The 15,123-nt window shown below is 40.8% G+C and overlaps 1 protein-coding gene across 3 annotated transcripts in view; it reads right to left on the minus strand.

Annotated features, from left to right (window-relative positions):
• The window catches only part of DLC1 (DLC1 Rho GTPase activating protein), a 408,242-nt gene that overhangs the window by 60,029 nt on the left and 333,090 nt on the right, over window positions 1–15,123 (minus strand). The window lies entirely within an intron of this gene.

The following is a 15,123-nucleotide window of genomic DNA, read 5'->3' on the forward strand; positions in this document are numbered from 1 at the left end:
GAAGTGAGCTGTAAGAGTTCCTGTTTCTGCACACGTGCCCAGGAGGAAAAAGATAAATACAGCCTACAAAATTCCTTGGTGGGTTCAGAGTAATCTGAGTTCTTGACTCTGCTCTGACTCTATTTGCAAATACACCTTTTGTGCCATCTGATGAGTGTGTGTCTGTGATTTTGGTGGCCTCCAGAGAAACGAACCGCTTTAAGCATCATTTTGGCCAGTAATCTGAAGGAGAAAGGCTTTGATTCCATGGCATTATCAAATCCTGGAGCCATCCTGTCTCTATGGTTTGTATATTAACTTACATTTACTTGGTCAGCCTCAGAAAAATACATTAGGAAAGTTTAAAAGTGAGGCATCAGCCTTGCATTAGGAGGAAAAGAGGTTTGAAAGGTACTCATTCTACCTGAGGCCTAGACGTTTACCAGGCCAGGGTGTTTACTAGCAACAGCCATCACTTAATTTGTCTTCAAGGAATCACTAAAACCACAGTCTTTTGTGGTCCAGGCTTTAAATATTTTTATCTACTTAATTCATCAGCTATTAAAAAAGCAGGCAATCACATGGTAGAAACATAGCTAGTTCCTGATGAATGTACTGATTTTAAAGTCATGCCTACTAACTGAAGCAAGCAATATTCCACAGAGAATGTAACTATCCTTAATACAATCAAAGAGGTCTAGATGGATGGTGAAATAATTGTAAAGGCTTGCCCAACAGGCACAATTATTCACTTTAATAGGTGAATTCTCCTTCTGTTTTAACCACATAAGGGAGTGATTCGTAGGATGAGAACTAATAAGGACTCCATTGTCTTCCCTTTTCCCTCTAAGGCCTGAGTGTCTTAATAGCTAACTGTACTATTGCCATCACTTCTCTTTTAAATAATGTGATACAGAGGAGTCACAACTTGTAACTGGTCATCTGACTTGCAGATACAAACATGGGATTGTAAGACACATGACTGCAATTCTAAATGCTAGTATTAATATCCTCCCAGCAATGGCATGATAGATTATAGACTGGTTTCAGTTTGTAGGAGTTACCAGGCCTCTGGCTATAGTCCTGGCTTCGGTGTGGTCTTAGGTCTTTATAAATTCTGTTTTTGCACTCTAAAGGACCCCAGCAGTCTCAGTGAAATAACAACCGAGGTCAGTTTTCAAGCACACAACTTCAATGAAAATCAATGATGCAGAGCAGAAAATAATTGTGCATCCTTCTTTCTTTTTAAAGTTTACTATTATTTCTTAAAGATAATATATGTCTTGCTTTCTGAGAAGAAAAATTGTGTCTCATTCTGCAGAAACCTAAAATGATACATATTTAAAGTAAATATATAGTAAACGTACACTGTTTTATCAAATTTAACTGATGGGCTGTCTAGTCTAGTAACCTTTCTCCCTAAGTAACCTATTGTAGATGCAGATTACTTCAAGGAAAGAAATTCATTATTATTATGCTATGCCATATTAAATACTGTCTACATGTGATTGTGTATATATGAGAGAGAGTGTAATTTATTTCTGATCCTGACTGTTGATCAAAATGAAACCTATTTTTTATGCTAGTAAACTTCTGCTTTACATTGCACATATAATCTATAATTACGTGTATTTTACAGGTAGGGATAAGTGAACTCTTTTTGCTGATTCCAATACACTCAAAAAACATGAGTTAAAAAAATTCAGCTTGAACAAAAACATTACTAGGTTTGTGTTTTTTCTGACTCAATCTTAAGGGTAAGATAATAGTATGTTACAAAAGGAGGTACCTTTCATGATTTCAGGAACTTGAATGGTGGATTGCATTTGGGTGTCTGAGTTTACTTAGATACCCAATATGTGGAATATGATCTGGATCAATACATTTTGTTTTGTTTTCAAAACAATGAAAAAATTGGAAAATCAACCTTTTTTTCAATCTAAGAAAATAAGATTTGTAGATTCAAACTTACGTTGCGTACCCAAGAAATGTATTGAGGTTAGCTCATCCTGGTTCTTAGGAAATAATGCAGAAAACATTCTGTCCTATGAGGGAGACTGATCAAATCAAATAGATCAAATCCTCCATAACTTGTGGCACAGTGGTATTGACAGATAACAGATGAAACCATCCTCTGTCAATGCCAGAAAATACAATAAACTCATAGATTTTGTTGATCAAGACAATAGTCATCATTATTATTTTACAAATGGACTCCGCATGTGGAAAGTATCAAGAAAAATCTAAGGGCCAAATTCTGAACATTACCTGAGTGCCACTTCTATGTAGAAGAGAAAGTCGGAAGGAAATAGTCTGGCTTCTTCATGCAGTACCTAGCCCCAATGGAAGCTGGGATCCTACTCTAACGTGTTGCTGGAGGATATATTTAGTAGAGCTTTGCTCTGCAATACCACCGTGCTCTCTATCTGTATTCACCAGGAACTGTTTCAAGAGCTAGCTTTACCTCCTTGGTCACCCTTGTGCATCAGGGGAATTCTCTGCTGTATACCTGCAATCTGTCATTTTGCAACACCCGAGTATCACAATACAGATGGGGTGTATGGGAGAATCCAGTGCTGAGCTGCACTTCCTTATGATCTTCAAGATGCTGTTATTCACCAGGTCTACACACACTTACTTGTATTCATAAATTTTCTCACATGCATTACACACCTTGTAAGTGCTTATGGCGGCGGTTGGCAATCTTTTCAGGCTGTGGGCTGGTATGACCCAGCGCAGGTCAGAAGCAGGACAGTAGGCACTTGCACCTGGCTGCCACTGCTGCTTCTTCCCATGATACAGGGGAAGTGTACCATACCCCCTACTGCTTTCCCTCACTGAAGCATTGCTATTTCTTAGTGCTGCTGAAGCCCCCACTGCCAAATACCACTGAAGCCCCATATCTGTGGGCTAGATCTAATGCATCGAATCAGATGCAGTCTATGGGCTGTAGGTTGCCAACCCCTGGTTTGTAAGATTGGGGTCTTACATATAAAGACAAAATCCAGGATCCAAATGTTATTTCCCCTCCACTTCCATCAGAAAGAAACTGTGAGATGTATTTCCATGAATAAATTAATAATGAATATGAGCAATGATATAACTACCAGTGTAACTCTGCTGACTTCAACAGAACTACATTTGTTACACCCATGCCTCAATGCCTATGTTTTCTTCTTAGAACCTATCAGTTTCTTTCTCTAACTAAAAGAACACAATATAATAGAAAAAGTGTGCAATTGGAAAGGCACCATGAATATCTGAAAGGAACAATAGCTAAAGGTAATTCATACCACTAATGTGGTGAGTACATATTGGCAAATACTTTTTATGCCAAAACATCACCAGAGCCTTCAGCGCTGTGATTCCCAATCATTATAGTCTAGCCCATGATGTCAAATTATTTTTAATTTTCTTTGCTTAAGCATGGTTAACAGGCTAATGTCATGATGGATATATAAACATGGAAGCACAATGTTAATGTGATTCTAATAATAACCAGGGACTGGCATAAAAATACTACTTAACCCTCACTATCCCCCTACAAGGCAGGTAGGTACACAGGAAAAGATTCTGGTGTGCACAGCACAAGACTTATAGCACAGGGGAAGCCTTATACCTTTGCTGAGTTCTGGTCTGGGACTGCTTTGGGGATTAGTTGTTTTCTAGGTCAGGGCTGTCCAATTCCTGAGTGAATATAGGACACAGGACTCCTGTCCTGTGCCAGTGCCCCTTCACCCTGCACTCCATGCTGCACTATGCCATATAGGGCCCCTCTGACCCACTGCACTACATGGTGTCCTTGAGTCCCCCTGAGCCACTGAACTGGGCTCCCTCAGCCCAAGAGGCTGTGCTTCCCCACCCTTCCCCCAAGGATAGGGCCAGGAAGCAGAAGCTGGAGGAGGAGGAAGAGCCTGGAGACTGGCGGTGGCAGCAATGGGGGAGCAGTGTTTGGACCAGGAACCTGGGGGCTGCAGGTTAACTGTTTGGGTGCCAGATGTGGCCCATAGTCCACCAGTTGTACAGCCCTGCTGTATGAATTGGCAGCCTTCTCCATGGGCCTTACTGACTGCAGTACCTGCCTGGAATCTCAAATCTACTCCCTGCACCATGTGCCCACAACCCTGTCTGTAGCTTGACTTCTCCACAGGATTTATGAACAGGTCCTGGAGAAACAGTCTTATCTTCCTCAGTGCTTCACCAGTGAAATCTCACCTGGTTGTCTATGTGGTTCTGGTTTTACCCAGCATAAAGTGACCATAATAAGGGTGAACCCATCACTCATTCAAAAAAAAGGGGGAAACAAAGGCCCAAAATAAAAGTGACTTGTTTAGGGCCACAGTGCCTTTGGATCCATGCTTCTCTCTCTACACTCATAGATCATTACATCCAACTAAAAGAAAGAGTAAAGTGGTACAAAGAAAGCACTACTTTGTCTGATATAGAATAAAGAATAATCAAACAAAGAATAGCTTCATGATAAGTTATAAGAGACAGGAAAGGCATCTCACCACTGGGATACATAGAAAATGGGAGACTTTTTAGACTGAAGCACTTATTTTCACTATATTATTGTTACTATGACAGCAGTTAAACTATTATTGAATTAACACACTCTTCCTCTGCCATTTTTAAACAAATAGATTTTACCTTACTTTGAAATCACTGCTTTCCCATGCATTCCAGTGGCGAGATGCATTTCCTATGTCTCATTCCATTTCCCAGTGGGAGATCCAATCTGATGAAGTATCTAAAAAATGTCAGCTCTCACTGAAGGAGACAAGAGCACCATTCGCAAGGGGTATGGGCTTGGATCTGAAAGGTGCTGATGGTTCTGAGCTTCCACTGACGCCACTGCAAGTTGCCAGATTGGACCTTTAATGAATACACTGAAACAGTGATAATTTTCTTCCCCCCAACAATGTAAATACAACACAGGTTTGTTTAATCAGGTAAGTGTCTCCCTGTGCTACCATGCACATGTAATCTTGAAGCATGATGCACTGTCAGAAACTTTTGTTTCATTGCTCTGTCCCAGCTAAGCTCAGCAGCACTGTACAGGGGCAGTAGGGTCCACATTTGCAGTAGGTTCGCTTACAAGATTGGGTTTATTTTTTAGCTGTGATGTTACAAATAATCACAGAAGTTTTCCTTCAAGTGTGGCATGTTTCTTGCTTCCCCTCTATTTTGAATGATCTGAAGCTTTGTTGTTAAATGAGCTCTGTATTCATTAAACTTATTTCCTCTGCAGGAAATGGGCTTATGCATACACCTGGACCAGTAGACCAATGAGGTGAAAGGCTGCTGCTCTTTTAGCCTTGGGGAATCTCCAGGACTGAGGAAATAATTTTAAACCAGTGACTCAATAAAGTATGATAACAGCTGAAACACAGTCTCCGATGGTTAATTCCATCACAGCATTCATCAAGGAAAAATATTGCTTCAGAAAGTATTTGATACATTAGTCAAGACACTAACTGCAGTGAATTTAAGGTAACCTTACTAGAACATAAAAGAGGGAGGAAAAAGATTTAATATTGATGATTCAAATTAATCAGTCACCTAATACAAGTCAGTGCAACTCTATTTTCTTTTTCTCTTGAAAACCCATGGATAAAGCAGTGGAGCAGGATTATTTTTCCTATTGGCCTCTTGGGCTACTTTGGGCAAATCTATTCCTTTCTTTGTACTTCAGTTTCCCATCTGTAAAATGGGAATAATACATTTATCTCCGTTACAAAGTACACAGAGGACTTCTTGTGAAAAAATGCTACATTGAAGTGAGTGAGGCATCATTATTATCCTGTGTTGTAAAGTACTTCTTAAATTTTATTTTACCCAAGTAAATGCTTCCTTCCCCTAGCTATAGAACTATTCTTCTCGTATAGCCTTCATTACTATAGTATGCGAGTACCTTCTAATAATGCCTTAAATTAAGTGACTTGCATCTGCCACATGTGGGTCTCTCTCATCCTACCCCTTTGCCTTGTTTTGAATATATATATGCACACACTAATCTGCACTCACTGGAGAAAGCAAGGAGGAGAAAGTGCATGTTGTTTTTGAAGTGTAAGGTGCTAAGTTTTGGGATGGTCCTTAGTTCCTGTGGGACTTCACTGAAGTTTCAGCATAGTCCCCAAGAAAGTTCTGGCATGGCCTTATGACAACAAGAGCTTCAGGGTTGGATTAACTAACCACCAGGGTGGGTGGATAAAAATCAACATTTTTTTTTTAAATTAAAAATCAAATGTTATTATTTAAATCTTTTTTTATTTAATAATATTTTTATATTTTTTGTTAAGATGCTTTAAAAATATATATATATATAAAGATAGTTTTAATTTAAGATATGTTAAAGCTCAATTATATCATCATGGAATGGGGATTATATCTTCTAATTATGTACTACTTGAGACAATATATTCATGTAACCTTTTTAGAAGTTTTATAAATAGGTCATAACAGGCCATGTGCTATATATGGGGGTTCCAGAGGCTCCTCTATAGACAAATAAAGATTAAAGAAAACCACTCTACCCAATGGGATTTAGTGCTCAGTCTAGAAGATCCCATTAAGCATCTCCGTGATGCTTAGTTTTAGTTTTCAAACTGTGGATTTGTGTCTCCAGAGATCACAGGCAGACAAGGTTCTTTGGGTAGATGTGATATATTTTATTGAACCAACTAAATAGTTGGAAAAATTGTTCTTTGCAAGCCCTTCTTCAGGCACAGGGAGAGTTTGTTGTTTCCAGAGATAACATCCTTGTTAACAGCAGTATATAGAGATGAGAGATAAACAGACCTGATTATCCACCCATCAGCCCTATTCTCTCTCTGCAAGTTTGTGTACACACAGTCAAGCCCTTACCTCTCTCTAAAAACACAAAGTTTCAAGAAATTAAATGAATAAAGGATATCCAACAACAAGAATGCACTTTTTGTAGAAAACAATGATTAAATCAAGGCTTCCTGAGCAGTGATTTAAATAACGATTTAAATCAAATCCACCCTGCTAACCATAGTTTGCATCTTGGAGCTATAAGTGATCTTTCAGATACGGGTGTCCCAGACCATTAAGCAGATGGAAGATAAGAATCAAGACACTGATTTGGACTTACTGTTATACAGTAAGGAGAGGAGAGGATACATATGTTAATGGTTGCCTGTGTTGGTGAGAAGACATGCTACAGCATTCTGAATTAGTTGGAATTTCCTGCGGACTTGATGGCTTCATTCCCAGGCAGACTGTGTTGCTTTAGTCTGGATGGAAGAGGACAAAGTGGTCCACAAATAGGTCTAGTTCATTATTTACCTGCATGGGAGGGAATCTCCTCGCTAACTGGAAATGGTAGAAGGTATTCCTTATGGATACTGCCATGTGAAAGTTTCACATCAGCAAAGAATCAATGATATTTTTTGTGTCTCTTAGTATCCCCTTTCTTTATTTTTCTATTTTTTTGTCTTTTTAAGGCTGCTTCCTTGCTGTTTGCAATTTACCCGCCAGCTCTGTTTGCTTTGAAATGGTTGCAAATGTCCTCTATAAGGGCTACTTTGATGGATTCAGTGACTGAGAACAGTCAACAACAATGGAAACAAGAAGCTACCTAGCAACTATCACTGAACAAGAAAAGCTTCCTCTACACCAAAGACTTAGCAATCTGCAGAGGAAAAGAAAGCAGAGTAGAGAGGGACTAGCTGTCATGCCAGGGATAATGGACTGGCTCTGTACAAGGTTTTTCAAGAATTAATGGGACAGATGAAAGTGGCTTAGATATGAATAAGAGCCAAAAATATCAGGGGCAGAGGGCCAGACAGAAATAAGTAGCTGTTCAGCTTTAAAGAATAGACTGGTGAGATGATGGGGATGAATGATTGCTAGAGAGGGAAACAGAAATGGTGGTGGGATCAATATTCCACTCACAATTAAATTTTTTGAATCTTAGGTGCATGACTAGTTTAGCCAAATAATGTCTCTTTTCTGTCCTTATGTCAGGGTCTTACAGAGGTCAGTGTGCAGTAATATTTATATATTTGATGTAGTATCCAGAAACAACTGAATGAGGACTGTCATCTAATGCATATTAAAAAAATTAATACATACTCAGTGGGTGTGTCTACATGAGATACTACTGTGTAGTTGTTACTGTGCATCTATTTAGTATTAGCAAATATATTTATTTAGTATTAGCAAATACTAAATAAATGGTCAGTAACTGGAGTTACTGCACAGTAGTGCTGGCGAATGTCTTTTATGCGTTGTGCAGTAGCCTACTAATACTGCATAGTAGCATATTAGCAGTGTCCATGCAGTGATGTGCTACTGCACAGTATTTTTTGGCTATTATGCAGTCAGCATCTCATGTAGACATGCTCAGTTACATATAAAGTAACATGGAAAACATTTACTATGCTTAATATTTCAACACCACAGTCCATAACACTACAGTCCATTATGGATGGCTTGCACATTTTTTTCTTTTGCAACCTAATATTTGCAATCATATTATTTTACAGGCAAGCTTGGTAAACAGATTTGCTCTTGGGAGATTATTATAATAAGACTTAGCCTGGAGCAATTTTATCATGTCTAAATTATGAATCCCACAAAAGGATATTTACTTGAAATGAAAATGAAGAATGGCCATGTTTTTGTGGGCCAATAACATTCAAGGCTTGTGATTCTCTTAATATCCAGAATAGTAGGGATGAATGAATTGTCCTTTTTCAGATCTCAGAATGCCATGAGAACAAAGTGGATCAGAGAGGAAAAATGTTAACTATATTGCTTCACCCATTAAACCTTAGATGTGAGTATCCCTTGATAATCTAACAGATATTAGTGTTTAAAAGCATGTGTTAGTATTGAATGTATGATAGCCTTATGAAGCTATGCAGACTACTTTACAATACATGTTACCATCAGAGACAGCGAGCCAAATTCTGTTCCTAGTTTTACTAGCTTAAATGGTAAATGCTATGGGACAGATTCTCAGATAATGTAAAGTGTCTTATTTGATGTCAGTGAAACTTTGGTAATTCACATCTGTTCTTTTAACTTTGCTGATATAATTTAGTAGGCTCCTTCCATAAATAATGATGCATATATGCCAACAGATTTATAAGAGACCTTGAAGTCTGTTTCCTCTTCAGTTGCTCTCTCATCCGCATTATCTTCCTAAGGTACATCAATGATATCTTCATTAAATGGACACACGGGAAGGAATCCCTGAAGAATTTCCACCAGGTCTTTAACAACTTCAGCCCTTCCATTGAACTAACTCTGAAATATTCCACCCAGAAAATTCATTTCCTAGACATTATGGTGAAGGTTTACCATGGCCACATTGTCACCCCATTCTGCTGGAAAGTGACCGAACACCACAGCTATGTTCATCCTAATCATGCTGCTAGATATATTGTCTACAACAAAGTTCTACATTACAACCACATCTGCTCCCATCTCACTGAGCGAGAAGCACACCTTAAAGATCAGGAGAACTGTAATTCCTACAATTACAATACAATCCCAAACCTGTAGCCACTCAGATCAACAAAGCCAGATTCAAGCCCTGCTCTGACCTGTTACAATACTAACTCTGGAACAAGGGCAACAGAGTCTCTCTGGTTCTTACCTAGACCCAGCTTGAACACCTTAGATACATCATTAACAACCACAAACTCCTCCATTAATAACCATCAGCCTCTCCTGTAAAAGGATGCCTGTCTCAAGGTATCTTTTGGAGACAAATATGTCCTGGCTTATGTCCAGCCCCCTAACCTCAAACATCATCTCTCAAGCAACAGGCTACCTAATTCGCAGTCTCACTGAAGCACTAGGCCTTGCAACAGACCCACGTCTTCTGTGCCCCAACACCAATACAGACCACATCATCATCAGACTGAATAACATAGATTATAACATCTGAGATTCATTCAGTTGCAGCTCCACCAACATTATATATACCATCACCTGAATACAGTGCCCCTCTGCTGTCTACATTGAACAGAATGTGTGATCTCTACATGAAAGACAACTGTTCTGACATCAGCTGCAAAAAACCCCGCAAGCCTGTGGCAGCACACTTTAGCCTTGCTGAACACACTATCACTGACCTGAGGGTGGCTATTCTTAGATAGTAAACTTTTCAAAAACAGTGAGAAACTGTGGAACAAGAAATCATGCAGAAACTCGATTATGTTAAGTATGGTTTAAGCAGGAACTACACATTCTTACCCTGTTACCTGGAATCACTTTTGTGATTCCTTTGTTTCTGTAGGTTTTCTGCTTTTTTGTTTGCCCCTCCCAGCATTGCCTCCTTCCCCCTCTCCTCCCCTGGTCTCTTTCCCTTGTCTTTTATATCTTACTTTTTTTCTTCTTATACTTTGCTTTATGCATGTCCTTTCATAGTTTCATAGTAGTTAGGGGTCAGAAGGGACCTGAACAGATCATCTAGTCTGATCCCCCGCCACTGGTTGGAGCACACGCTGGGATCACACGACCCCAGACAGGTGTTCATCCAACCTCTTTCTGAATTTACCCAAGGTAGGAGCGAGGATCATTTCCCTAGGAAGTTGGTTTCAGATCCTAGATACCCTAACAGTGAAACAATGCCTTCTAATCTCTAACCTGAACCTATTCTCCAGCAGCTTCTAGCCATTGTTGCTCGTCACCCAAGGTGCTGCTGGGGGAAATAGGACCCTTCCTGTTTGCTGCTGATCTCCCCTAATGAGTATGTAGGCAGCCACCAAATTCCCCCTCAGCCTCCACTTGCTGAGGCTGAACAGGTTCAGGTCTCTCAGCCTTTCCTCATAGGGCCTGCCCTGTTGCCCTCCAACCAAGCGGGTGGCCTTCCTCTGAACCCTCTCAAGGCAGGCCACATCCTTCCAAAAGTGCGGTGCCCAGAACTGGACACAGTACTCCAATTAAGTCCGGACCAATGTCGCGTGGAGGGGGAGTAGCACCTCTCTGGACCGGCTTGAGATGCTTTGCTGGATGTGGTCTGGCATTGGCAGCTCATGTTCATCTTGGAGTCAGTAATGACTACAAGATCCCTTTCCGTGTCAGTGCTCACAAGGGGGGAGCAAAGTATCTAATGAAGTGAGCTTCAAGTCACAAAACCTTGGGCTATATATCTACTTTGGTTGGTCTATAAAGTTCAAATATATCCTGTTTTTCACTAAATTTCAGACTAACATGCTAACTACATTGCCTTTCACATATATCAAGCTATTCACATTTTCATACAAAACCCTTAGTCACTGATGTAAATTGGTCCTGACCAAACACACAAGTTATCTGATACATACTAGATATAGAAATATTTGAGAGGTCCTTAAAAATCCTAATAAAAAAACACACCTATTGGATCTACTGTTTCTGAAACCAGTGTTGCTAGATGCTTGGCATGGTGGATGGATGAACAAGGACAGGGAAAATGATAATTTTGTTTCAAAATGTAACACAGAGTGAAGGTCTAATTTCAACCAGCTGACTCTTTGCCCATCCCTTCAGGGAGTTACAGTTAGTGTGGTACATACCCCTTGATAAGTTCACTGGGATAATGGGATATCCAGGACTCCCCAGTACACAAGCTAGACTACTCCCTCCTTGTGAAACAAGAAACTTTACATCACACACATAGATTTATACTTCTTGGGAACAACATGAGGGTAGAAAAACAGTCTCAGTTTTCTTTGCTGAGAAATCTTTAAATTTTCTAGGTACAGAGAGCCTATTAAAAACTCGAAGATTAACAGCATTGACTAGGATCTGATTTCTAGACAGGAAGTAAAAACAATGACTTGAAAGGTATAAATGCACAGCTTTCCAACTGATTTACCAGTAGCTCTTTAGAATCTGTCATGCATGTCATATTGACCTTACAAACTTAATTACCTAAGCTGTAACTGAATGCCTGCCTCTCAACTCCTTGATGGAGACAGCATTAAAAGTAAACCGCTGTGGCATAGCATATCACATATGGTTCATCCTCAAAAATAAGGATCTAACAACTTGGAGTACCTAAATTTGATTTCAGATCTGCTGATGTAAATCTGCACTGGCTCTCAGAAGTCAACAGTTATAGCAAAATGAAACTGTGAGGGCTGAATCAGGCCTAACATCTTCAGGCTACAAGCAATAGATGCCTAATACTGCTGACCGCAAATGTTGAAAAATCACACATAAGATCCCCCGATGTCATGAGACTGGTTTAAACATTAGATTTTAAAAATATAAAATTTGGCCTCATGCCTAGGTGACTGGTAGGGAGGACAAGGGCCGGGGGGGGGGGGCGCACATGAAAGCTGAAATTCTCATGTAATGACATCTGGAGGGGCTGGGTAATTATGCCCTTTTCCAATCATTGGGGACCTCTCCTGATCACCATGAGTTTTCAGAGATAATGACCAGTGGCTCTGCAATCACATAAGCCAACAGCCAACTCCTTCAGCACCCTCAAATGTATTACATCTGGCCCATGGATTTGAACATGTCCAGCTTTTCTAAATAGTCCTTAACCTGTTCTTTCATCACTGAGGGTTGCTAACCTTCTCTCCGAACAGTGCTGCCTGGTGCAGTAGTCTTGGAGGTGTCCTTGAAGTGATATACAAATTCTAGTGCATGGGTAAGCTACCCCCAGCATGCATATCTGCTAGGGCTGTGTGAAGCTTCGGTCACTGATTCGATTCAGAGGAGATTTGGCCCGATTTGGCAGCCGAATCTCTGAATCCAAATTGAATCAGGAGACCCATTAATCTCTCCAAATCAAATCAGAAGCCTCCAATTCGATTCAGAGAGATTCAATAATTTGGCCACTGACACAGCTTTATATGTTTTTTCTATATACCTCAAGGTACTAGGAGCAGCTCATGAATGCTGAGATGATGGGGCAGATGGAGCATCCCATGGGCACATGGGGGGAGGTCCCCTACATGCCTGGCTTGGCAGCGGACTCAGAAGTGGACCAGAAGTACTTCCAGTCCACTTCTGAGTCCACTCTCCCTCCCCTGGCTTGGTGACTGGTGCCTCCTGGGTCTGGAGGGCACCCCAGGGTCCTTTCACAGCCAATCACCAAGCCAAGGGGGGGCGGGGGTGTCCCCCATACACTCAATAGTGGACCTGGAAGTACTTCTGGTCCACTCCTGGATCTTCTGTTAAGCATGCAGGGGACCCCCACTCCCCACAGCTCCTGTGGGTCGCACCTGTTACATCAAGGTATGTAGAAAAAACATATAAAGCTGTGTCTATGGCCGAATCACTGATTCTCTGAATCAGAATTGAATCTTCAGATTCAGATTTGGCCAAATCAAATTGGGACAGTGATCTGAATCAGCAAATCAAATAACTGTCCCCCAAATCAGGCTGAATCTCAATCTGAACTGACTGGCTGCTTTGCACACCCATAATATCAGAGCATGGCACACAAAGGCATTTTGCTTGGCATGCACACCTCAGGAAAGACGGCATGGAAGGGGCTATGGCTGCACTGCCACAACAAGGATTGGGCCCCTTGCAGCTTCCCTGCCATCTGCTTGGAGGTATGCATGCACCTCTCACTGGCAATTAACTAGGCCAGGGTCTGTGGACCTCAGTGGAGCTGTTTGCAGCCTCTCAGCTGCCTGCCATAATTGGCCCAGGCTCTGGGCAGGCTCCTGTCACCTGCCACAGAGCAGCAGGCAGCAGGGAAGCTAAAAACAGCTGCACTGGGGTCCACAGAGTCCTAGCCTGGCTCATTGCTGATGGCAGGTGCACTGAAATAAAGATGTTTTGGGGGATAGGATTGTTTTTCTGCATTAGGGGAGTCACATTGTAATAGATTTTGCTCACATTTAGCTCTTTACTTTGCCTCAACCTTTGTTTTCAATATTTAAAGCATTTTTTATTGGATAGTTCTCCAGCTAGCAGAGCTTTGGGAACCTTGCTGCCTCCAGTCACTCATGGTAGTGAATTTTAGGGTATTTTGTATTAACTTAATTATCAGGGATTTGAAAAGCTACATAGTCTTTCAGGTGTTCTTGCAATCCCTGTAATACCTAACATATAGCACACATTATTTTAAGGACCCTTCTGGCTCTGAGTACTGTTTTCACCTACCTGTTGTTGTGGTACCCAGCTGGCTGCTTCTCCCTTCCACAGTTCTAAGGGGACAGGATATAGGCAGACATTGTTCTTTGCCTCTCTATTCTAGTAGATCTGGATGCCTGCTATGCCCCAACATCAATACAGAGCACATTATCTCTGGACCAGATAACACAAATTATAATGTCTGAGGTTGATTCATCTGCAACTCTACCAATGTCACATATAACATCATCTGCTTACTGTGCTTCTCTGTTGTTTAACGTGGAAAAGTGGGGGTAATCCCTACATGAAAGAATACCAATCTGAGGTAAGATCCAGAAAGACACAAAGCCTGGTGGCAGAACACTTTCACCTCCTTGGACATTCCATTGCTGACCTCCAGGTGCCTGTTCTTAGTCAGCAAACCTTTATAAACTGATTTGAAGGAACCAGAAATCATCTGCAGATTGGATTACATTAAGTATGGCTTAAACAGTGACTACAGATTCTTATCCCATTACTTGGGTTTGCTTTTATGATCCCTTTGTTCCAATGGGGTCTTTGCTTGTTTGCCTTTCCGAATACTACCTCCTTCACCTCTTCCCCTTCTCCCTCTCTCTTCCTACCTTTTGTATTCAAATCATTCTCTCAATTCTATGCACCTCCTTTCACAGCACCTGATGCAGTGAGCTCCAGCTCACAAAAGTTTGTTCTATCTAGCTATCTATCTAATTTACTTCATCTATAAGGTGGAAATCTATCCTGCCTGAAATTTAATAGCTCCATGGTGACCAGTTTTTAAATGCTCCTTGCTTCTAGTGTGCTCTGATTATTTACATTTTGATGCTATGGGGATGGGCAAAGAATAAGAAATTAAGTAGAACAGAGAGAACTGTCTGTAACATTGCTGGCAAGGTTTTGTTGTGGAAGGCTCTATCAACTGGGTTTGGGTCCAAGCTGGGGTGGTGCTTGTGACCCAGGCTGCATACACACATTCACATCATCTGGGAGAATTCTCCCAGGTTTGTTCTCCTGGTATAGAAACTTACTCAGAGCCATGTGTACACACATTAGAATACCAAG

The sequence above is a fragment of the Crocodylus porosus genome, unplaced genomic scaffold (assembly GCF_001723895.1).
Source record: "Crocodylus porosus isolate Cpor-Errol unplaced genomic scaffold, CroPor_comp1, whole genome shotgun sequence".
Lineage (NCBI taxonomy): Eukaryota > Metazoa > Chordata > Crocodylia > Crocodylidae > Crocodylus > Crocodylus porosus.